Here is a 26,782-nt window from a genome sequence, read left to right on the forward strand (position 1 = left end):
GTGTAGAGTACAAGTCCATGGTTTTTCTGTTGGTTCTGCTGAAGCTTTATAATGCACTGGTGAGACCTCATTCGGAGTACTGTATGCAGTTTTGGTCTCCAGGCTACAAAAAATAGCAGCACTAGAAAAAGCTAAGAGAAGAGTGGCTAGGCTGATTTCAGGGCTACAGGTGATGAAATTATGAGGAAAGATTAAAAAAGCTGACCCTTTTCAGTTTAAACAAAAGCAGATTAAAAGGAGACATGATTGAAGTGTTCAAAATTATGAAGGGAATTAGTCATCAAGACTATTATTTTAAGATGAGTTCATCAAGAACACAGACATGGAAGGAAACTTGTTAAGGGTACATTTTACACAAACATAAGGAAGTTTTTATTTATTTTTTTTTTACACAGAAAGCCATAGACACATAGAATAAGCTATCAAGTCGTGTAGTTGACAGTATGACTTTCAAAACTAGACAGTGTTACTTTGCATGGATTAATTGGATAGGATTGGTGAAGCTTTGTTGGGCTGAAATGCCTGTTCTCATCTAGATTACTCAAATGTTCTTAAAGCCCAAACCATATCAACTTCCCAGTAGCGGCAATGGCTTTGTTCTGAGGTTCTCTCAAATCGTCAAATTCTACAATTTATAATGGAGTAGGATGACTGCCTGATATATAATGATATATAGTATCTGTTATCTGGAATTTTGTTATCTAAGGGGAGTGGCTATGGATGAATATGTTTGAGCATCTTGATAATACATTAATTTGTCTGTCTACTAGTTCTAATAGTGCTGTTTTTTGTTACAAAATAGGATGGTTCTTTATGACCTTGCATTGATTATCGGGAGCTTAATAAAGTAACAATTAAAGATAATTATCCCTGATCATTCATTTCATTTTGAGAAACTTACTGGTCTTTTCACTCTGTTTGAGCTACGCAATGCTTATAACCTTGCTCATATTTAGGAGGGTGATAAATGTAAGATAGATTTCAGCACTGTCTCCAGCTACTAAGAATATTTGTTCCTCCCATATGGGTGGGCTAATATGCACCAGACACATTTCAGTCCTTTGTGAGTGATATTTTTCAAGACCAGTTGGGACATTAAGTTTTGTTATGTTGACTGTATTTATTTTATTTTTTTTTTTTTTTTGAGACATTGAAATCAAGGTTCATATCAGCTCCTTTTCTTCAACCTTCCAGGTGGCGGTTGATGCATTGAGCATTGGGGTGTGGGCTGTGCAGTCTCAGCATTTTCTTGATATGGATATGGTTCATCTGTGTTCTTTTTTCTCCCCAAGAAAATTGCCAGAATAAAATTATGATCTCGGAAATGTGGAGATATTGCCCAGTAAAGTCATGCTGCAGGGGCAAAGTGTTTTCAAAATTAAATACTAATATCAAATAAGTTAGAAATTAAAATGCAAGTAGAAAACACATGTAAAATAGATGTCTGCATGTTTCAAAACCTCAGTTTAAAAATTATCAGGTTTCAAAGTAAAATTAAGTACTAAAAAAATGTATAACTTCATAACAGAACAGGGCCCATTTTAATCTCTTTCTTGAGTTTTGGGAAAAAGTTTTACGAAAATGAGAGTTAAACATGCCCCAAAGTGAGATATCTGCTTGGCATTTGCGAGGCACCCTTACTGCCTATTTGGGTATCCAGATGACACTCTAGGAATTGAAGCAAGCGCACTGCAAAGTGGTGGTCAGTTGTCAACTCTGCCTACCCAACAGTTAAAGCATGTGACCTCAGCTATTGCTATTGTAGACACTTGGTGACCCTTGGTCTAGCATGCTTAACTATCCAGCACTCTCGAGCACAAATGAGATTCCTATCATCTATGGCTAGATCATCTAAATCTGACACGTTGACTTTGTATCTTAGTCCTCACTGTCTTTTGGAGTTTGGTTATCGCCCACAAAAATTCTTTAGCTTGCTGTGTTGGATTTATGTACTCCACCCAAGACATGAGACCTGAAGTGTACATTTGTGCATCACTGGATAAGGTTGCAGTGAGGATAACAGTGGGAACTATCATGGAAGCCAAACTTTTTTCTCGTTCTTTGTGTAATTGACCAAATTCTTTATATCATAATTGGACAGAGGACTGTTTTTATTGTTTAAAACTCCATACGGTTGGCTTCATAGTTTATTTTTTATTGACTAATGATTTGAAAAGTTCCAAATTAAATATTTTAAGATTCCATATTGTTGCTAGCTTAATCTAAGGCAGAGCCTCAGATGCTGCAGCTGGACAGGGCACACACTTTCATACTGGAAACTTGGAATCAGCAATCAATCCAACCTACACATCTTTGTGGGACTGATGAGGGGAAAGGCTGATGCAGACCTCACACCGACAACATAATGGCACAGGATTCAAACCAAGATAGTAGGGCCATGAAGTGTCGGTGCTAACCACAGTGCTACCATGCTACCTTGATTCCCTATTATAATAATTAAAACATTTAAATGTCCTGGAAAATTGAATGCTTTTCATATTTTCTCTATTTCAATATAAAAAGTGGCTGTGCAAGTGTTTTAAATTTCAATTACAGGTTTTCTGTCTTAATGAATCAGTTGTCCCTAAAAAAGAAAGAAAACATTCGCCGAACACTGCTGTAATTATGGAGCGATTTTTTTTTTTTTTTTTTTTTTTTAATTGAAACGATCCTGGCACCCAAAAAAGGCAGCAAGCACCTTTGTAGTCTGCTGTAGGTAAATGGTATGGCCTCCAGGGCTATAAACCTTGATGCAAGTCTGCCCGAAAAGAAGAAGAAAAAGATAAAACCTAACGGAGTCTAGTCATAAGGCTGCGGCTTTTCTGTTGGTGTTTTCCCCTCACCTTAGACATTAGGTGTGTTGATTTAAACGTTGTGTATTTTATTTAAAAAAAAAAAAAAACACCCAAGAACAGTACTACTATGTTAATTTCCTTTGCACAGTTTTCATAAACCTCTCCTCTTCATCCATGAATATCTTTCTTGCAATAGTTGGCTGATTTTCCATCCATCCATCCATTTACCTACCCGCTAAATCCGAACACAGGGTCACGGGGATCTGCTGGAGCCAATCCCAGCCAACATAGGGCACAAGGCAGGAACCAATCCCGGTCAGGGTGCCAACCCACCGCAGGACACACACAAACACCAAGCACACACTAGGGCCAATTTAGAATCGCCAATCCACCTAACCTGCATGTCCTTGGACTGTGGGAGTAAACTGGAGCGCCTGGAGGAAACCCACGCAGACACAGGGAGAACATGCAAACTCCACGCAGGGAGGACCTGGGAAGCGAACCCAGGTCTCCTAACTGCGAGGCAGCAGCGCTACCACTGCGCCACCATGCCGCCCGTTGCCTGATTTTTCCCTATTTTAAAAATACAGCTTTTAGCTTGCTGTTATCCAGTAAGATGAGTTTTTTTCCTCTAGATAACAAGTATTGAGGAGTTTGGGCCCAAAGTCTGATCTATTTTTTTTTTGTTTTTATTCTTATCAGAATCAGAAGGTGTCCTTCCATTTAAAGTCAACTTCCTAGTACTGCTTTGCATCCTTTGATGGCAGTGTCTTCAAACAATAGTGTACTCTGTCACCCTGAAACTACGGCTACATCTGCCACATGCCATGTCCCTCCAAATGAGTGAGTATATGCATTTATGTTGTGAATAGAGTTCAAACCGGCAGTATGTCTGATGGACAAGAAAAAAACAAATCCATGAAAATGGCCCTGTTGGCCAGTCTTGACTGCTTTCTATGAGCAAAGTAAGCTTGTGTGTCTGGCAGCCCTGATCTCTTAAGAAGCTGGTCCAGGAATGAATGGCAAATTCCAGGAAGCAGGAGGTTTATATATTGTCAGAGAATGGAAGAGGCGTTGCTTGCAGTGTCAGTGATGTCATGCTTCTTCCAGGAATCCCTTTGCTGCCAGAAGGGATCTTAATCCATTGGGCCCTTGAGCAAGGCCCTTAACCTGAAAATTTCTCCAGGGGTGCTGTACAATGGCTGACCCTGTGCTCTGACCTCCAAAGGTCATGCAAGTAGACAATTTCCCCTTAGTGATTAAAAAAGTATATCAAATCAAAAAAGCTTCTCTAGGGATGGAAATGGAAAATAGGCCAATGACCGTGTTAACACCTTTAGTCTTCCACTTGTTTCCCTTCACCAGTGCCCATGCTTGTAAGTTTGATAGGATAAAACAAAAAATGTTTAATACTGAAGAAAAAAAATTATCAAACACACGTTTTCAAAATAAATTACTTTTTGTTATGTTGCAGCCTTGTGCCCTCATCAAACAACACTCAGTACACCAGAACAATAAAGTAAAAACAAGAATTTTAGGAATTTTTGCAAACTTGTTAACTACAGTGGTGTGAAAAACTATTTGCCCCCTTCCTGATTTCTTATTCTTTTGCATGTTTGTCACACAAAATGTTTCTGATCATCAAACACATTTAACCATTAGTCAAATATAACACAAGTAAACACAAAATGCAGTTTTTAAATGATGGTTTTTATTATTTAGGGAGAAAAAAAATCCAAACCTACATGGCCCTGTGTGAAAAAGTAATTGCCCCCTTGTTAAAAAATAACCTAACTGTGGTGTATCACACCTGAGTTCAATTTCCGTAGCCACCCCCAGGCCTGATTACTGCCACACCGGTTTCAATCAAGAAATCACTTAAATAGGAGCTGCCTGACACAGAGAAGTAGACCAAAAGCACCTCAAAAGCTAGACATCATGCCAAGATCCAAAGAAATTAAGGAACAAATGAGAACAGAAGTAATTGAGATCTATCAGTCTGGTAAAGGTTATAAAGCCATTTCTAAAGCTTTGGGACTCCAGCGAACCACAGTGAGAGCCATTATCCACAAATGGCAAAAACATGGAACAGTGGTGAACCTTCCCAGGAGTGGCCGGCCGACCAAAATTACCCCAAGAGCGCAGAGACGACTCATCCGAGAGGTCACAAAAGACCCCAGGACAACGTCTAAAGAACTGCAGGCCTCACTTGCCTCAATTAAGGTCAGTGTTCACGACTCCACCATAAGAAAGAGACTGGGCAAAAACGGCCTGCATGGCAGATTTCCAAGACGCAAACCACTGTTAAGCAAAAAGAACATTAGGGCTCGTCTCAATTTTGCTAAGAAACATCTCAATGATTGCCAAGACTTTTAGGAAAATACCTTGTGGACTGATGAGACAAAAGTTGAACTTTTTGGAAGGCAAATGTCCCGTTACATCTGGCATAAAAGGAACACAGCATTTCAGAAAAAGAACATCATACCAACAGTAAAATATGGTGGTGGTAGTGTGATGGTCTGGGGTTGTTTTGCTGCTTCAGGACCTGGAAGGCTTGCTGTGATAGATGGAACCATGAATTCTACTGTCTACCAAAAAATCCTGTGGAGAATGTCCGGCCATCTGTTCGTCAACTCAAGCTGAAGCGATCTTGGGTGCTGCAACAGGACAATGACCCAAAACACACCAGCAAATCCACCTCTGAATGGCTGAAGAAAAACAAAATGAAGACTTTGGAGTGGCCTAGTCAAAGTCCTGACCTGAATCCAATTGAGATGCTATGGCATGACCTTAAAAAGGCGGTTCATGCTAGAAAACCCTCAAATAAAGCTGAATTACAACAATTTTGCAAAGATGAGTGGGCCAAAATTCTTCCAGAGCGCTGTAAAAGACTCATTGCAAGTTATCGCAAACGCTTGATTGCAGTTATTGCTGCTAAGGGTGGCCCAACCAGTTATTAGGTTCAGGGGGCAATTACTTTTTCACACAGGGCCATGTAGGTTTGGATTTTTTTTTTCTCCCTAAATAATAAAAACCACCATTTACAAACTGCATTTTGTGTTTACTTGTGTTATATTTGACTAATGGTTAAATGTGTTTGATGATCAGAAACATTTTGTGTGACAAACATGCAAAAGAATAAGAAATCAGGAAGGGGGCAAATAGTTTTTCACACCACTGTATAATAAAAACTTGAATAACGCATTGACACAAGTATTTAGAGCCTGTCCTTAGTACTTGGTCAAAGCCCCTTTGGCAGCAATTCCAGACTAGACTCTTCTTGGGTATGACACGACATGCTCTTGACACTCCTGGCTTTGTATATTTTCTGCCATTCTTTTCTGCAGATCCTCTCAAGCTCAGTCAGGCTTGATGGAGACCATCAGTGGGCAGTTATTTTGAGGTCTCTCCACAGAGCTGTGGCTGGACCACTCAAGGACATTCCCAGAGTTGTCCCTAAGCCTCTTCTGTGTTGTCTGCTTTGTCCTTAGGGTCATTGTCCTTTTTGAAGGTGAAGCTTCAACCCAGTTTTAGGTCCACAGCACTCTGGAGCAGGTGTACATTTAGGATATCTCTGAATAATAATTGTAATACTTTTTAGAATGGATCCATGATGTATGTCAGGAGATTACTATCCCTGGTCTTTCATTTTAATTAATACATTTTACTGTTTTGAATTCATAGGGCATTTTAAATTTAATTATTTCTAAAGGCCACATAATTATTAATGCATGATACATTAGAACGGGCCCATTACAGTTGTAATTAACATTGTTTTCTCTTCATAGGTGAGGTTTCTACTTTTCCACCTGCTCTGTCTCTTAGCAGTTTTTAGAAAATTTTGCTTTCCATTTTTACCCCAAATGTTCTGTAGTTTGTTGAGTCTCTAAATTCTCTGATTAGTAGAATCTTTAAATTTGCTGCCAATGCTTTCTTGTTTGTGGCATTTCTTCCAGACATTCATGTGGATTATGCTTTACGTTTTTTAATTTTTACATCTTTTCCTCTCTGCAAACCTCTACAGTCCACGTCCTAGATACTGTAACCTAGTGACTCTCAGGCTACACCACACTTCCCCAGTGTTTATAACACATGAAAAATCTAATTTATGCTTTGTACAGTTTGAATGCTGTATTCATGCACAAAAGGGAAATTCACTGATTGCTATAGTTTTATGATAAATCCTGTGGTTGATGATGTAACTGTTGCTTCAAGGAGGACATTACCTCTACCTCTTCAGGTTTCTGCCAATGTTGTACAAACAGCAAATGCCTGCATCATATGTGTTTTTGGTCATTTTAATGTAGGCAGTGATGCTTTGATAAACAATGTGAAAACGCTAGTATGGACACGGATTGCTTTCATTTTAGAACAAATGAGAAGTGAAGCAAAATTACACCTTTCTTTGGCTAACTGAACAGATTACAATATGCAAGCTTTCAAGGCAACTCAGGCCCATTCTTCAGGCAGTTTGTAATCAGTGTTGGCTTGCATACTGTGATTTTTGCTAGAGAGGTGTTAAGTAGGGTGTCCAAGCTTTTGCCAATGCTACATTTACGCTTTCATTATTATTTATTTATTTACATTTTTTTTAGTTCATTAAATAAATTATAGCTGTATATTAACATTTTCATTAAAAAGGATACTGTTTTATTTTAACAGCAAAGTTGTATTTACTGACAGCTATTCAGGGGTGTCCAGACTTCAACATGAAACTGTAGATGAGAGATAAGGGGACATGTAACTATATAGCTGGTAGTCTTGTTTTTGTCTCATTATTGTCTGGCTGATGATTAAGAAAGAAAGAAATTAGCACACACAAAGCCAGGATAAGGTGCGTCACCCAGTTAAGGCAGAAACCTGGTTACTTAAAGTCTCTGTTTACTTGCATAAGTCCAGTAATAAAGTTCTCCTTTGGCAAAACAATATGATGCCATTAAAATGTGATTAAAAAAAAAGACTAAACGTTATCAAACAAGAACGGAGCCTGTGTCTCCTGAGCATTGTGGAGAATATTCATTTTAAACGTAACTTAGAGTACTCATTACTTACAACAAAGTAACTAAATACATTATAAAGTTATTTTAAAATGCAATGAGTTTCAATCAATGTGTTAGTTTTGAGTTACTTTGTTTTGTTCTTTAATATGAAAAGCTGTACATTTTACTGGCCAGCATTTTTATTAAATGCTAGGCCCAGATATGAACCTTCATGAAACTGACCGGAAATGCAGCCAAACATGGTCATTTTTTTGTGTTTTACAAATGTGTTTAGTCATTCAGGTAGTGGGAAGTCAATAACATCCTTCCCCAAACTGAGCCCCCAGTGAACTGTAGCATGAACACCCAATCACAATGTTTGAGAATATCTAAAGCAAATAGCTGGATTAAAACTAAACTGACACTTTATAGTGTTGTCTCTTACTGGATTGCATGCAGCACACACTTTTCTGCATGCCTGTGCGATTGAGCCCTGCATTATACTGATACGGTTGCTGATGGGATAATAGTAACGTTGGTATTTTTACTTACATAAAAGAAGTATTTAGTTAGGTTACTCGTTACTTTAAAAAGCAATCAGACTGCATAGCGCAAGTTACTTCTGACATGTCTAGATCGTGATCATGAGCTTAGCACTGTACATTCAGCAAATTTTAAATTTAGCAATTTCTGTTGTACTGAGACAGATTATGTTAATCAGGAGGAGGAATAAAGTGACCGCCTGAGCATTTGCCTCAGAAAACATATCTTTGTGGGTGCTGGATGTGTGTGCGAAGCAAAGACTGATGTCCCTGGACATTTGCCGACTACGAAATACTTAACTGTAACTGGTTAAGGGTTTACTTGGCCACATAACTGGGTTATACACAGAGAAATCTATCTCTGTCAACCTACTGTCTCTAACAAGAATAAGATTTTACATGGGATTTTAAGAAACTGGGTTTCTGTAAATAACTGGGTTATTAAGGTTTATGTAAACAACAACAACAACATTTATTTATATAGCACATTTTCATACAAAAAAGTAGCTCAAAGTGCTTTACATAATGAAGAAAAGAAAAATAAAAGACAAAATAAGAAATTAAAATAAGACAACATTAGTTAACATAGAAAAAGAGTAAGGTCCGATGGCCAGGGGGGGGACAGAAAAAACAAAAAAAAACTCCAGACGGCTGGAGAAAAAAATAAAATCTGCAGGGGTTCCAGGCCACGAGACCGCCCAGTCCCCTCTGGGCATTCTACCTAACATAAATGAAATAGTCCTCTTTGTATTTAGGGTTCTCACGGAAGGACTTGATGATGATGATGGTCATGCAGACTTCTGGCTTTTAATCCATCACTGTTGGAACATCACGGTGCTTTGAGTAGTTGCGCCACCACCAAAAGGACACCGGAAAAGGAAACGGAAGAGAGAGTAGGGGTTAGTACAGATTTTAGATCCACCATGAATAATTATTATAATGAATTGGATATACAGAGTATCAGGATTAAATTACAGTGAAGTTATAAGAAGGCCATGTTAAAATAATGTGTTTTCAGCAGTTTTTTAAAGTGCTCCACTGTATTAGCCTGGCGAATTCCTATTGGCAGGCTATTCCAGATTTTAGGTGCATAACAGCAGAAGGCCGCCTCACCACTTCTTTTAAGTTTTGCTCTTGGAATTCTTAGGAGACACTCATTTGAGGATCTGAGGTTACGATTTAGAATATAAGATGTCAGACATTCCGATATATAAGATGGGGTGAGATTATTTAAGGCTTTATAAACCATAAGCAAAATTTTAAAGTCAATCCTGAATGACACAGGTAACCAGTGTAGTGACATCAAAACTGGAGAGATGTCATACTTAATTATGGGTGCTAATTCTTAAAAAGCAAGTCAGTTAAAATTAAGGCAAAAAGTGTGTTAATCATCTGTTAACAATTAAGATGGCTGAAATAAGAAAAACAGCCACTGTGGCCCACCAGGCTATGAGACTGCTTTACAATCCTTTCAGAAAATGGATGGATGTTTTTCTTTTTAACTGGCAAGTGGTTGATTGGCTTGCATACAAGTTGACATTTGAAGCCTTTGTTTTAGGAACGCCTTCCATCACCTTGTGTAGGTAACTTAGGGCTTCTCCTTCAGTCAAAACATTCTGTCGTGAATAATTAAGTGAAAGTAAATTAATAAGTTGCAGGTAGTTATTTTATGTCTCGGTCTGACAGATGTCCTGTTTGATTCAGATTGCTGTTTGCTTATTTGCTTTGTGCACCGATTACAGCTGCTTGCCTTTATGGGTCGTCCTTTCACTGTCAAAACAATATATTTTGAATAGCACGCCGGTGAGGTAGAGTAATGAGTGGCACATTCAAATTAAAAATGATGGGGTGCCGAGTATTGCCTACGTTCAGTTAAACTTGTTTTGTTTCTGACTTTATCTTACCCCCCAAGTGCCATTATAATAGTGAGATGCAGTTGTGCAGCAATTTTTCCATTGATTTTGATTTACGCAGGCAGACCAGAATACTGCGATTCAGGCAACTCTGTCAGTCCTACTGCTTGGAAGTGACCACCAAGAGAATTTACAGAGCACTATAGTGGTTATTGAAGACCACTGTCAAGACTTTGTGCAAAGACCAAGATGCAGATGTGACATGTCTGAGATCTCCCATTTGCTGAAAATAATTGTAGAAAAGCTGCCTTTTTTGAAATTCAACATGACACAGACAAAAAGACGTATTCTTAGACAGAAGCTGTTATCCAGTGAGACAATAAAATTGTTATCCAGATTAGTTTAGAAGAAAACGCTATACCTGCAGTCTTAGACGAGATCCGTTTTGGTCAATATAGAACTTTGCATGCACTGATAACAGTGGCTTCCCATCAGCCACTGCACTCTACTATTTCCTGATATGAACTGAAGTCCTCACACTGGTGCTGCTTTTTGGGATGCCCCCATCCCATTAACCTTCCCCAGATGTGCCATACAGCCTGTATTTTAAAGGAACCCAATGGCAGCCATGGAGTTGGTGGCACGCGGTATAGTCCTCACTGAGTAAACAGCTCAGCTGACGTCACCTGGAATGCTCCGTTTGCAGTGTCTGGGTGGCCAAAGCCAGTTCTATTTTAGTTCAAGCTGATAATTAACTGCTTCTGAGGGCAGGGCCATCTAAACAGCATTACAGGCCCCCGGACAAAGCAGTGCATTGGGGGCCCTACCTACACAACCACTCAGCAAGTCACAACATTCATAGGGCCCCTATGCTTGTGGGGCCCCCAGGCAACTGCCCAGCGTGTCCATGCATTAAAATGGCCCTGTCTGAGGGTCCCAGTAATCCAGACATCACAAGTCCATGCAGACCACCAGCATTAGTTACCACAGTGCACATCTGTGAACTGGTGAGAGTCCACGGCAAGACGGGAACATACATGCAAAATTTCATCCAAATTATTTCAGCCATTTTTGTGTGTCTGCCAAACAAGCAAACAGCTACTATTTGTATTTTTCTTTTTTTTCCCCACATTACAGACTTGTGTGGCAAAAAGATGGCACAGCTTTGAGCACAAAGCAGAACCTGACCCTGGATGAGATGCAGTGGAGATTCCAGGCATTCTGGAGGCCCTGCAACTCACCTTCTCCCACATCTCGACGCGGTAAGATTTATTACCATTGTTTTAGAGCAAAGTCTACATTAATAAGATCAACAGAGAGAATTTAATAAACAGAAATCCTTTAATTTTGTGGAAAATAGATTACATAATTAAAATGCTATGATAAAGCAACATTTACATAGAAAAACTATAATAAAGTAAATTTTAAAAATCTCAATAAGCAGAAATAGTAAAAATAAAATGCAAATAAATGTAAGGTGCACATGGTAATAAAAATGAATGTACATTGCATATCATAATAGTTAAAAAATGTACATAGTAGAATTTTTTTCAAATGCCTCATAAACTGAAACTTTCAAAATTGCTGTTTGCAGGATTTGGCCACAGTAAATTCAGCCACGATGTCTATTGTTTCCGAAGACCTTTGAATGCTACGCTCCATTGAAATTAGAGCTCAGGTTAAAGGCCTCTCTTGGCACATGGCAGATCTCAAATAAGATTTAATCAGCTTAAAATATGAAAAAATTCTTTCATCAGAGGCAACACTTACAGGAAGAGTCAGGAGTACCAAGGAACTAAATTGTGACGTTTTAGACCTCACCATCTCACTGTTACCCACTCACCCTGTGGCTGAATTGCTGCTGCTGATTTTGGCTGCAAACTGACCACAGTGGGGCCTGGAGAGATTGACTGAGGCTGAATCATAAATGGTGGATTTGTCTAAACCAAGGGTGGGCAACGTCGGTCCTGGAGAGCCACAGTGGCTGCAGGTTTTCATTCCAACCCAATTGCTTAATTAGAAACCAATCCTTGCCAATCTCAGGCTTTATTTAATTGTATGGCTTGTTAGTCTGAAATGTAAGGTTCTTATATCATAGATTTGTTTTTTTCCTTTCCATGGATGTTATCCAAATGTGCTGAAGCCTAAAACGTATCATTTTCGGTCTGTCACATTTTTCTGTTAAGTGTTTTATTAAATCAAACAGTGCATGATGAACACACACAGATGTAAGTGGCAACAAGCTAGATGGAGAACTGCATGCTGCTTTGTCATTTACATCTTATTGCAAATAAGGAGCCATTAAAAACACTGAATGCAGCTGTTTAAAATTGAAATAAGCAATTAAGGGTGGGGAACCTTAACAAGCGAGACCACTAAAATGAAGCATCAAAATATCACTTAAGCAAATAAGTGCTTCATCAGCAATAATTGACTTCTCATTAAGAAACTGGGTTGGAACAAAAACCTGCAGTGACTGTGGCTCTCCAGGACTGACATTGTCCACCCCTGGTCTAAACGAACCGAGTCAATCTGGTTCTAATGCTTCCAGACGTATAAATCCTGTTTGTGACCTATGAAAATGGCGCTGATTACATTTAACATTATTAAAAGGTAATGTTAATCACAAGCACTCTCGAAATAGAGATTGGGATGCCCCTTAGGTGGGGTTTGTGATTGTGCAATTGTGGTGCTTTGATGCCAAGCTTCAAGAACGGTTCCCAAATATTTGTTGTTCCAATGAGTACCTATGTAGACTGATGCTTTCGGGGTGGGGGAAGAGGGGCTAGGCAATTGCCTGTCTTGCTTGTCCTGTCGTTACACCTCTGATGGGATGCATGCCCATCACAAGGCATACACACCCAATCCTGAAGATGTCCATTATTGTAATGTAAACATCTAAGGCAAGCAGGAGAGAACCCAAGGAAGTGTGGACTAAGGAAGAGGGTGCAAGCGTGCAGTAGGTCTGAGGACTTCAATCCAAATCTCTGAAATTGAGAGGCAGCGGTGCCAATCACCATTGTGCCACTCTACTGCCAGAGGCTAATTCTGCCTTATTATTAAAAGATTTTCTTAATTGAGATTCTTTTTTTTTTTCTGTTTTCTGGGATTAAATTAAAGGTGTCAAATTTATATCCTTTAAAGTTGCTTCCCATCTTTAATTGAACTGCATTCTTAATATGCAAACTTGTTTCCCTCTTACACACTTGGGTGTCAAAATACTCATTAGTTTTTCTTTTCTGTTCAATTTCAAACACATTTATTTCTGCATCATGAATTCTCCCAAGAGGATGCTATATTCCATATCCTGTGACTCTGTGATTAGTGATTCACATACCCATCCATTTCCCATTTTTACCATCATATACTTCCGGAGAGCAGCACAAGGCAAAAAGCATCCCTGGCTGGGACAGCATTCCAATCGAAGGGCACAGTCATGCACACTAGACCAACTAATGAGTTGAGTCTTAGATTAGAAAGGTGAAAGGAGGCCACACAGACACGGAGAGAACATGCCAACTCAACATAGGCAGCAGTGCATTCTCTTTACTACAACAGTCCACTTATGCTGATGTTTCATTCTGTGACTTCTAGCCATAGGGTATGTCAGAATTGCCGACTAAAGTTGTTGATGTTGACATGGACCATAATAGTTTACTGATAATCATAGGGCATCTCAAATTTAGCGACTGAGTGATGACTTCCCAGTAGTAGAATGCTTCAATTGAAGATCTGCCTCACCCCCTCATTCATTGGTAAAGAAACCTGTTTTTAATTCAAGCACAGAGCATTGTGAGAATGACATCTTCCTTGTTTACATTCAATGTGGAGTTTCAGAAAGTAACTGTTGTTAATATTTTAGCAAAAAATGCACACTTTTGCATATTTTGACTATATAAATGGACATTTGTCATGAATTATGCAACACAGGTTACTAAGAAATTTATTTTTATTGGCTTTTTTCATGTCTTCTAATGTTGATCACTTTTTGACTCTGTTGACTTTGAATACTCAGTATTTAATTTCCCCACAAAATCATGAAATTAAGTATTTTTGTCAGCCACCACTATAAACTACATGGGGTAAGTAACATTTAAAAAACTAATTTGTGGGCAGAATATTCCTTTAGACAGAATCACTAGCATATTGCACTGTGTTATTGTTTAACAGTTTGGTGGTTTGCTAGACAAAACTTTTTTGAAATCTGGCAGTTCTGCACCGTATACTTCAGTACCACTTGGCGGAGGGGTTCCTGTATGGGATGAAGACAGGTCCCAGTGATTTCCTCAACTGCTTCGACCACTCTCTGTAGGGAAATCCAATCTGAGGCAGTACAGACCCCATACCAGACAATGATGCAGGCGGTCAGTACACTCGCTATGCTTCCTGTGTACAAAAATGCTAAGGTGGGAGTGGGGAAATATGTTCTTCTCAACACTACAGGTAGTGCAATCGGTTCCTTCCTCTCTAGACTAGGGAGTAGGTGTGCTGGGTACAGGAGAGATCGTTTGTTGTCTTCACTTTGTTTTCCTGAGTGACTCCACAGTGGAGCTGTTGATAGAGATGGCGAGATGTGTGGCATGGTTCTTCTTGAAGTTGACAGTGATCTTCTTTGTTTGATCAGTATTCAGATATAGATTATTGTTCTTTCTCCAGTCCACGAGTAGTTTGACGTCCACTCTGTAAACCACCTTGTCCTCACCATTGATGATGCCAATTGCTGTTGTGTCATCTGCAGATTTAATGATGTGGTTTGTACTGTACCTGACGCAACAGTCATGGGTCATCAGGGCGAAGGGTAAGACACAGCCTTGGCAGACACCAGTGATCAGGTGGATAGATACATTTCTATATTTTAACATTCACCCTTTTCAATTCAACATGAAATGAAGGAGGATCATTTTGTTAAAATGAAATGCAATTTATGATGTATGTAATGTTTAAATTTTCAAGTAGACAGAAATCATTTCAATTTAAGGCAATAGTATTCACTAATTATGATGCTAGAGAGCAGTGGTGTATTGTGTATTCTTTACCTTTACATTTACATTTATTTGCTTGGAAGACGTTTTTATCCAGAGTGACTTACAAAAGAGGTAAACATAATCGAGTAACATTAGGCTATGGCCTGTTTGTTCAGGAAGTGTAATAGAACAGGTAACAAAAGTTGATTGCTACAAGTGAAGAGATGTAATAACTAATAAATTTACAATCATAGATTACAGTCAATACCACAATAAAACTTAACAAATTAACTGACAATATAAATTTTTTTTTATAATTAAGATTTTCCCTGCACTCTCTTCACATGACAATAATTACCCCATGAATCTATTAGACATGAATTTCATTTGCTTAAAAAATAATCGCAAATGTGTACTGGGTGCAGGATTGGGTTTAAGATTCCAAATTGTCACATTTACTGAGATTTTCCTATTTTTATGGTGTGGGTCACAAATCCAAATCATAAATTAATTTTACTATCAAGGTCATAAAATTCTTTACAAATAAAATTGCAGTAAGATAAACAGCATCCAAAAAACAGGAATACAAATTTCATGTTAGGTTATTTTGACGAAGGTTGCCAAGTTTTTCAATCTCAGTTAATATAAAAAATATGATTTAAGACCGATAATTTATTTGATTTGTTTTATTTTTTTTAATCTGACTTGATAATTATCCAGTGCATGCATTCTGTAATTTCTCTCGCGCCGTGGTGGTCCAATTATCTGTGTAGCCTTGTAATTTGTGTACTCATTTGGCAGTAATGCTCTTGTTTGTTAAACAAGGTGTGGTTCCTGGTATCTTTGCCAGAATCTTGCTTGTGCTTGTCATGCATTCCCTTTTATTGTTTTATTTTTCAGTTCTTTTAATTCTTGTTTTCATTCAATACTGTAAATATTCCAGAGAGAGGTTTTAAAAACGGAAAAAATGAAGGCTTAAAGCCTTGTAAGTTTATACTCTTAAACCCCTTGGTACACCTTGTCTTGTACACCACAGCTTAGTTCCTTATGAAGTTGTTTTAGTTGGTTTAAATGCCTATAATTTGTTAACGGAGTTGGATAAATTTGCAGGGCTCTTTCTTAGGTGTCTTGGTTATCTTTGTGGCTTTTCAAATGACTTCGTGGTCCATTATTGATGTTCTAGTTAGTTTTTTTTTTTTTTTTTAATCCAGGCTTGTGATTGCTGATGCAGGCCAACTTCCCTTTTAGCTTCTGCATTCAGCCATTAACGTTTTGGGAGTTTGGTGTTCTAATCGGGTCGAAGAGCTTATGCTTACAGCACGACCCTCCCTTGTCAGGTTCAGATTGCTGTGATTCAGGGAAGCTCCCTCTCACGCCGCTTTCAGTCTCCACAAGACTCCATATGTCTGTGGTTCTCTGTGCAAACAAATTTTTTTAATATTAATGTGAATTTTGCCGTTAACAAATTTACAATCTTGTTCCAGTGTTCCTATTGAAGAATCCACTGTACGAGGTCCCTTCATAATTTTAATAAATTCAATCATGTCCCCTCTTAATATCCATTTACTTTAACTGAGAAGGTTCAACTCCTTCAGTGCCTCCTCTCAGACCTGGAATCAGCCTAGTTGCCTTTCTTCAGACTTTCTCTAGTGCTGCTTTTGTCTTTTTTTTCAGATATGGAGACCAAAACTGCACTTGGTACTTCAGGTGAGGCCTCACTAATGAGTTATACAACCTAGGCATAGCCTCCCTTGAGTTGTACTCCACACATCTTGTATCACCTAACTCCCCTTCTTGGATCACATATGTCCACTTGTGTGGATTTTGATAGCAATGAGTCCACTAGGACCCCCAGGTCCTTCTCATAAGGGGTACTTTCAGGTTTTGCACCCCCATTGTATATTTAAATCTATTATTTCTACTTCATATGTGAAATATTTTACATTTACTTACATTAAATTTAATTTGCCACCAAATGGGCTATACCCTAATACCCTATTAATCATCTTGTGTACAGTGCATATTTAGGGGGTGGCGGGTGGTATAGGTGTTATTAAAAAGAGAAACTGAAAAGGAGGTAACTAGTCAATTTGTAATCGAAAGTGACAACCACTTAGGCAAAGCTCTTAGACTACAGTGGGGGGAACCAAAGACCCTGTCAGGAACCTCATTATTCACATGAGTCCGCCAGAACTGAGCAAGAAGGTTGTGAAAGAGACCAAGGGACCTGTCTCTCTAACATTATGCTATACCCTATTAAGCTATACTACACTATACTATAATAATAGACATGTGAATAAATAAAAGAAAATAAATAGCAATACATTAAAATTGATAGTAATAAATTAATGATAACAATCACAGGAACAACAGTAGTAACAGATATTGTGTATACAGATAAACTACTAGGAGTAGATCTGAGGGCAGTGGGCAGCACAGAGTTCAGAGTCCAGACAGTGAGAAGTTACGTGTTGTTGCAGAACAGGTTTAGATTCTGTGATACCATCTGCCAGATGGAAGCGGGATAAAGAGACCATGGGAAGGGTTTCAGTGATCCTCTATAAATTTATAGGCCTTGTGGATACAGCTCTTGATAAAGATGCCTTTATTGGAGCGTAGACATATCCCAATGATCTTTTCTGCCTTGTGCATTATACATCGTTGGACCTTTCAGCAAGGGATTCTGCTGTTCCTATAGAATATGGTAAGAATGGGGAGCAGATAGACTTGGTTTCCTCGGTTTCTGAAGGAAGTGGAGACGCTGCTGTGTCTTGCAGGCTGTGCAGATGGTGTTAATTGTCCAGGCGAGGTCAGCTACCAAGTGCATACCAAGGAATCTGCTGTTGACCAGTTCCACCACAGTCCCCACAATGTGCCTTGGGCTGTGGGCAGCATGATCTTCTGGAAGTCAACAATCATCTCTTTTGTCTTGTGTACGTTAAGAGATTAATTAATTATTGCACTTGAACCAGCCTGCCAGTCGTTGTTTCTCCTTTCTGTGAGCAGAGTCATTTCCATTGCTGAAGAGCCCCACCACTGTTGTGTTGTCCACAAACTTAATGTAATTTTGAAGGTTACTTGGTGACTATCAATTGGCTCTGAGTGAGTGTGGGCTTGACTGCCATCTCATCAAGACTTGGTCCTGCTTTGCATTCAGTCATGCCTATCTGGAAAAGCCACAGGTCTGACAGACATTCAGGGGACTAAAAAGTGAGTTGAACCAAAAGCCATGTGTAGAAATAAAAGGGTCTGTTCTGTGTTTTGGTTGTCTGCAAAGGATGAAAGACGTTTCATAGGGTCAATATTGTAAAAAATGGGACTGCTGAGCCATGTCCATGTAATAATGCCTGTCTCTTTCAGGGTGTCATATTATGTATTCATTCCAGAGCCTCATTCCTGGCCATAAAGATGGCTATCGGGAATATTTTCAGGAACTGAATATTCTTTGTGTAAGTAGCTGGAGCTTCAGAAACAAAATGTCATTTATAAATACCAGGATTGAAAATAAAAAATTGTTTACAAATTGTGGTTGTGGGGTGATTTGAATGTGTCTGATTAGCATTATGGGTGGAATGGTCACATACTGCTGCCTTACAGCTCCAGAGTCGCAAATCTAGACATGAGCATTGCCAGTCTGGAGTTTACATGCTCTCACTGGTGGGCTTTCCTTCAGGAAAATGTATGCATTGAGCTAACTGATGGTCTCTAATCAATTTGGTATGACTGACCAACCTATTAATGGACTTCTGGTCAGTTCAGGTTTGGTTCTCGCCTTGCAGCGATTACTTCTGGGAAAGGCCTCTTAACCCTTTATTGTATAGATGGATTACAAAAGTAATAGATTCTCCTAATGCTTTGAGGGGATTGGCGGGGGAGGGGGGCTTCTTCTGTCTCCCCTATTAGATGTTTCAGATGTTATTTATCTGCTAGTTCCCCCCTTTTTCCTCCTTTTAAAATTAGTTTACAAAAACAGTTGGTTAATGAAAGGTATTAGAACAGTAATATAAGGATCAATAAAAATACAAAAAAGTATTTTTGTTTTTCACATTAACTCTAATTTCAGCTCTTCTTAGGTATGTTCGCATAAAATGTGAAAGCAGTTACTGTGATAGCCCTGTCTGCCTGTCTGTCTGGTTCCCAGTTGACCAATTTTGTTGATATTTGGCACCCTTATTCTTCCTGGAAATTTGTGAGGGAAGTTCAGTTTTCATTGAGAAATCTTGAATATAGTGCGCTCTACACATTTTTGAAAATTCAAAATCTCACACTGAGACAAACTGGCAAACTTGTCTATCTTAAAGCAAAGAAAACATTCTGTGCGATTTCAATTATAGATTAGTTTGCTGTTTCAATTTTACTTTGAGAGAGGTGACTTCAACTTATATATTTTTTTTTTATTTTTTATTTTCTTTTGCACATCTAACTATGTAGGAATATTTTAGGCTAAAATAAATATGTAACAGTGATTCTTAAATTAACTACAAATCCCAGCAGCCTCATCGGTCAGCTGCAAGTGTTGCCGCTGGGTGAAATAAGGATGGTGCGGACTTTGAAGATATGCCAGAAGAAGTTGGCAAAATAGGTCAATTGTCTGTCTTTTGTGTTTCCACAGTTCACGCCACCTCTGGATTACAAATCATCCATTAAATTTACAGTTTCTTTCTGGATTTTTCATGCTTGTCCTGTGCCTGCTTGTTGATTATGTCTGGATTGGTAAATGTCTACATTTACTCTTTTAGATCTTCAAGCAACAATTGTACCATGGTAGGACAAAACTTTCATAACATTCAGAAAACAGTTCACTTGCCATATCAATTCTTTTTCTTCATCATCATTGCATCTGTGGAAACAGACTGTTTGTGGACTGTATTGTGTTTATTGTTAACTGTTTTGATCTAAGTGCTTCGTCAAGTGTAATTTGTCTAGTATATGTTTTCAGTTTGTTAATAATGATATTCTTTATTTGTTCAGTTTGAAAATAATGATATTTTTATGTATTCATCACTCTCTCTTGCCATACCAGAATGCAGTTGTAGGTCTCTTTAAGTACTAACAGTCTGATTCTGCCTCCTCTCCATCCCATGCTCGACTCTGTACCTGTAAAACATCTTGTGAACAGCTGTGAAAGGTTTGCACTTTTCCTGGGGCCTCATTTATAAAGCTTGCATACACACACAGTCATAAAATGTGCATATGCAGCTTCTCATGCACACGGCAGGAGTTATAAAAGGAAACTTGAGGAGGGACATGTGTGTATTTATAGAAACAATGACAGATGTGTACGCAATATTTTGTAAAAACTGGGAAATGCAGCCAAACCATTTACACGACAACTTGCTTCCATAATTCATATCACTGAACTGTTATTATAATGTGTATTGATGTGTCAAAAAAGTGATACACTAAATGAATATGATGCACACACTGTATTTTAATTCCCTGGGGCCCTGTGTATTTGCACTGGAGGAATTTTTTGGTTTTTCGTCAGCTTTAAATCGGCTCCTTATTGTCACTTCTCAGTGAAGTGGCCGACAGGTCAGCAATATCTCCTCCAAGCTTCACTACTTTATGCCTGCTGTGCTGAAAGCCTTTAAGTGACCAGTGTGTTTAACATCCAGCTTTTACTGTATATGGTGTGGGTGCACATACATAAAACATAACAGGTTTTTGCCAGCATATACAGGCCATTTGCAGCAGTGTCCAGTTCTCCCAATGTAATTGAAGCAATTTACAGCACTCATATTGCAATAAGGGCACCTAGTGAGAATGAAGCTGCTTTTGTTTACCATAAGCAGTTCCATTCCATTAATGCACAAGTCATCTGTGATGCCAAGATGAGACTGCCAGCTGTGGTTCAGTGGCCTGCGTTAACCAGTGATTCATTTATTTTGAGGAAAAGAAGCTTTGATGGTACTGTACATGGTGGATGGCTTGTTGGTAAGTTAACTGGCTGCACCCTCAGTGTTTCATATGGCTTGTGTTATTCATTGTAACAGCTATCATGTGATTACATGTGCCAGGTGATAGCAGTTACCCACTCAGACATTTATCTCTGATAAACACGGATGATAGGCACTCGCAGCCAGGCACTCTTAAATGCAAGCGGCAGAGTCTCAATGTGTCAGGTGGGAGGCTGCTCTACTAGCCAATTAAGTTCTGCAGCATCATGATTGCATGTGTATGAGATTTGATAAGCATGCTCCAGATTTATATATTTCATAGGAGCATTCAATGACACATATATATAAGGTGATTGTGATTTATAGAGGGTAAATTGCATAGAAATGTGTGTATACCACGTTGCATAAATCTGAATTTTTTTTTTTTTTTTAGGCAAACGCGTTTTCCTGTTTTTTTTGGTGTGCGCATATTTTCACCCGTGAATGTATGCAAAGTTTTATAAATGATGCTCTTGCTCCTTGAAATCAAATTGCATAAGTAACATGATGTTTATGTCTATAAAAATAAAAATTACAACTAACTTAGCTTATGTAGAAATGCATGAAATATGGCTTAGTAATACTTTATGCTGCAGTGACCAAATGTGTATTTGGCAACTTAGTATTTCCGTTGCACTAAAAACAACCTCACTGCTGCATTACTAAAGATTGTAACCATTATAATAAAATAATAATCTTGAGATTACAATTTATCAGCAAAGCACCACAATGATCTGCTGTCTATCATGTTCGAATTCAGTCAACTGTTTTAGCTTGAAACGTCAGCACAGATTTTAAATCTCCATTAGGTACTCTTTTAAAAAAAAGTTAAGTTTAATAAATTTGAACTCCAGCTATTCATAGACCCTCCACATCCAACAGCACAGGTATCTTTTTATCATTTGAGTTGAAATGTCTGCTCTATGAAAGCAATTTCACCCTCATGATAATTTGAAGTGGTATTAAAAACATGTTTTTTGTGCACTACTAGTACATTGTAATTACATTCTATTATCATACTGTTTTTGAATATAACTCTCCATTATAAAAAGGTATAAAATTAAAGATGACGTATTTCTTTTCAGCATTATGTTAGATATTTGAGGTCTCCAATAATGTTTGCCAAGGTCTTGGGCCTTCATTAGCTTGTTAGGGGTGTGGCTTGTTTACAGTCATTGTTAGGAAACCCCAGACGATACAGATTGCAAAGCTGTATAAATTCTGACTCCTCACACCTTGTCCAATCAATCAGCAGCCATGGGCTTCTTTAAGCAGCTGCCTATTTTCTGAAAAATAAGATAATTGATACTCACAAAGCATGAGAAGGCTACATGAAGATAGCAAAGCTTTTTCAGGTACCTGTTTCCTTAGTTGGTAATGTTATTAAGAAATGGCAGTTAACAGGAATAGGGGAGGTCAAGTTAAGGTCTGGAAGGCCAAGAAAACTTTTAGAAAGAACTGCTTGTTGGATTTTTAGAAAGACAAATAATTGACTGCAAAATATATTCAGGAAGATTTAGCAGACTCTGGAATGGTGGTGCACTGTTCTACTGTGCAGTGACACCTGAATAAATATGACCTTCATGGCACAGTCAGCAGAATAAAACCTTTCCTGTGTCCTAGCCACAAAATTCAAGAGCCTGAAGTTTGCAAATGAACATCTAAACAAGCCTGGTGCATTTTGGAAACAAGTCCTGTGGACTGATGAAGTCAAAATAGAACTTCTTGGCCCCAATGTGCAAAGGTGTGCTTGGAGAAAAAAAGGGGGTCAAATTCCAGGAAAAGAACAAGTCTCCAGCAATTCTGCATGGGGTGAATCGATCAGGCTTTGGGTTTGTGTTGCAGCCAGTGGCACAGGGAACATGTCATTGGTAGCGGGAAGAATGGATTCAAATAAATACCAGCAAATTCTGAAAGCAAACATCACATCATTGAAGTTAAAAAGAGGATGGGTCCTACAACAAGATGATGATCCGAAACACACCTCAAAATCTGCAATGGAATACTTCAAGAGACACAAGTGGATGGCTTTGCCATGGCCCTCACAGTCCCCCAACCTAAAAAACATCATTGAAAATCTGTGGGTGGATCTCAAAAGAGCGCTGCATGCAAGACGGCCCAAGAATCTTGCAGAATTAGAAGCCTTTTGCAAGGATGAATGGGCGAAAATACCCCAAGTAAGAACTGAAAGACTCTTAGCTGGCTATAAAAAGTGTTTACAAGCTGTCGTACTTGCCAAAGGGGTCTTACTAAGTACTGAACTGTTGGGTGCCAAAACTTTTGCTTCAGGCCCTTTTCATTTTTTTGATTTTTTTTGTACCTGTGAATGATGGAAATTAAGTTTTAATCTTATTTAAAATATTAAAGAAATGTGTCTTCTTTAAATGTATGCCTTTTGGTGATCAGTTCTTCTTCTGCTCACTTACAGTAATGATTCACACTAGCAGACATTTTAAGCAAGGATGTCCAAACTTTTGCATGCCACTGTATGTGTATATTTCTGTAGCCAGAAAGGTGGGGTATTATAAATTAGACTAAATTGTCAACAGCAAAGGTGAGGTAAAGATGCCCACTACATGCTTGAATCACCTCACCACTGGGAAGAGGCCAAGGTGAAAGATTATCAAGCGCAGCTGGCTGAGGCACAAGGCACATTGTGAATTCTGCTCAGTGGGCAAAGATTTCCTTATCATTCAGACACCCAATGAATCTCTAGGATATAGACTGGTGCTCTGCTTCTCAAATGGCTTTGTGCCTGACAAAAGCCATTTGAAATCCTTCTCAGCTCTCACAGTCTTGCCAGTTTCCCAGCTGGCGCCTTCCCTTCTCCCTTTTCCTACCATCTGGAAGCAGATCTCAGGCTTTTTAAGCACATGGCACTGTGCCCTGCAAGATCTGGAAAAGGTGCAGGCCTGATAGGCAGCAGAGGGCTGAGAAAGTGGGCGAGCACAAATAAGACGGGAGGGTGGGATGTGCGTGCCGTACTTTGGGGTTTGGGTTCTAACTAATGCTTTTAATTAAAAAAAAAAATGAAAGGCTTCATCTCAAAACGTTCTACCCTTTTTTTTCCAATTCATTTAATCTTCTTTAATTGGTATATTTGCATTTGACAAGGTCAGATCAGTGTACGTATCTAATGAAAACAAATAATAACATCCAAAAACCTGAAAGAGTGTACTTTTATCAAAATAAATATTCCTAACGGTAGGCATAGTGAGACAGTGGTTGGATAGATAGACAGTACTTTTATTTGTCCCAAAAGGAAAATTAGTTTTTAAGGAAGCTCAAGAAATATGAAACAACAACCACCAGAAATACACACAAAGAATAAAAGATAAAGAAAACTTCTGATTTGGCTATAAGAGCAGTCCCAGTAATGCACCTTAAAAATGTATTGCTGTTGGTATAAAGGAGCCCCCATTGCATTTCTTGACACACTTCTGCTGAATAATTTGTTGACTGAAAGTCTTCAGTGTTAGTGTGTCAGAAAGAGGATGTGCAACTTTATTCATAATGACACGAAGTTTTTTGTTTTTATTCTCTCCTCCTCAGCTATCTCCAGGGGGTCTTAAGTATGTCCCATAACTGAGCCTGCCCCTGTAATTTGTTGATTTGCTAGACCTCTCTTGAAGCAATGTTTCCAGCCCTGCACACCACACTGTAAAAAATTGCACTGGCCATTGCAGAGTTATAGAAGACGTCACTGCCCACTCTAAAGGAATGAAGTGTCTTAAAAGAGGGTCTCTTCTTCCCTTTCTTCAATACTTTCTCCGTGTTCTGAGACCAGTCCAACCTGTCATTGACGTGGACCCCCAAGTACCTGTAGCAGTGCACCACCTCAACATCCACTACCTGAAGTATGGTCGAGCATAGCAGCAAAATTTACTGAACAGTTCCTTGGTTTTGTTGAGATTGAATTGCAGACAGTTCTGAAAGTTCTCCCCCTGACTCCTCTCCTCTGTCTCATCCCCCTTGTCAAAATGCCCCATTACTGCAGAATGATCAGAGAATTTATCCAAGGGAAATGGCCTGGTGTTATATTTATAGCATCACTGCCTCACAGTTCCAGAGTGTTTAGAACCAAACACCAGCAGAGACTCTTTGGGTGAGGAATTTCCCTGTTCTTCCTGTGCTCATGTGGGTTTTCCTCCTGGTACCCCAAAGACATGAGTGTTAGATTGATAGGCAATTCTACCCCAATGTAGATGAGGGAGACTGGCAGCAGACTAATATCCCGTCCAGTGCTGGTTCCTGCATTGTGCTCGATTTTGTTAGGATTGGTTCCTGACCATGGAGCTGGGATGGAGAAATTTTAAAAGTCCTAATGTAAATTATAGGAACAGGACAATAAGACTTTAGAAACCTTCAAAACCATTTTGTGATGTGTAATGGTAACAAACCAGTACTAGGGCTCCTCAGTCCTTCTATTCTGACATCTTAATTTTCATATCCAGCCTTGTGGGGAGCCACAACATTAGGGGCAAGGCAGGAACCAACACTGGTCAGGTACTCTGCCTGCTTGGCTTCATGTAAACTTAAAAAAAAAATGCAGTCTGCATTTGGAAATCTTCAAATGTGGGAAAATGACAGATTTTAATGGCCTGACAGTTGATCATTCACCATCCAACAGTGTTTGTCACAATGGTGCAGTGGAATGAGCAAATGAATGATTGTGTGTGTGTGTGTGCCCTGTGATGAGCTGGCACCTTGCCCAGGGTTGGCTCCAAAGCTATCAAGATAGGCTGCAACTCCTTGAAACCGTATAACTTGAAAAAAGTGACTTCACAAGATAGGAAAGTTTTATTGAGTTATGTAAACTGAAGGATGGAACAATGTGCCGTTATTGTACAGCAACATGCAAAAGATTCTAAAGGAACAGTTTCTAGTGTATCATACAAACAAGGCTTATTTTATACAGCACCTTTCAATATATCTTGCTGCTTTTTAAGTACAGAATTACACTTCAGCCATTAGCATATTTTTTCATTCTGAAACAGGCAGGTAAAGTGAGTCTTTCAGAGGCATACTGTGCGCCGATTCAGCCGACATCCTTAATGCTCAAATGCCATTTCTTTAATCAGTAGATATACTGCATCTGTTAGGAAGGTATGATGGCGTAGTGTTCAGTGCTTCTACTTTGCAGTGTTATTGAGATGAAAATACATTTTTTCTTGCTCCGTGTAAATGTTGCTTCATGTGACATTCTGAAAGGTTTCGGACATTGGGGAATCTCACAGTGTGGTTACTTTTAAACATTATTGTCTCTAGGCATATGATGATTATTCTTTTCACTTTGTATTTGTTTCACCATTTTGTTTTGGTTCGGTCACTTCCATTTTGAATAGCTGCTGCTGAGTCACGGTTCCCCGGGTGTCCTGTTACTGTATGTGGCATCATCAACATGATATGCTTGCACTGCATGCTCATTGACGTATGAAATTTCACTGTGTTTGAGTCTTCTTTCTGAGTTACAGGTAAGATGTTTAGTGAGCACTTTAACCATGAGTTTTGAATAGTGTGTGTGTGGTGTGTGCACTGTCTATTGCAAGGGTCATCAACGTTGTTCCTGGGGAGACGCAGTGGTTGCAGCTTTTTGTTCCAACCCAGTTACCTAATTAGAAAACCAGATCTTAGTCGTCTTCTTCTTTCGGCTGCTCCCGTTAGGGGCCGTCACAGCGGATCATCTTCTTCCATATCTTTTTGTCCTCTG

General features: G+C 38.9%; 1 long non-coding RNA gene across 1 annotated transcript in view; it reads right to left on the bottom strand.

The window, feature by feature from the left end:
• Window positions 1–1,123: 1,123 nt before the first annotated feature.
• LOC127529055 (uncharacterized) overlaps window positions 1,124–26,782 on the bottom strand; it is a 45,663-nt gene continuing 20,004 nt past the window's right edge. Inside the window, exon 2 of the long non-coding RNA XR_007935708.1 lies at window positions 1,124–1,353. This is a non-coding gene — a long non-coding RNA (uncharacterized LOC127529055). The remainder of the gene's footprint in view (window positions 1,354–26,782) is intronic.

Source organism: Erpetoichthys calabaricus, chromosome 8 (assembly GCF_900747795.2).
Source record: "Erpetoichthys calabaricus chromosome 8, fErpCal1.3, whole genome shotgun sequence".
Classification (NCBI taxonomy): domain Eukaryota; kingdom Metazoa; phylum Chordata; class Cladistia; order Polypteriformes; family Polypteridae; genus Erpetoichthys; species Erpetoichthys calabaricus.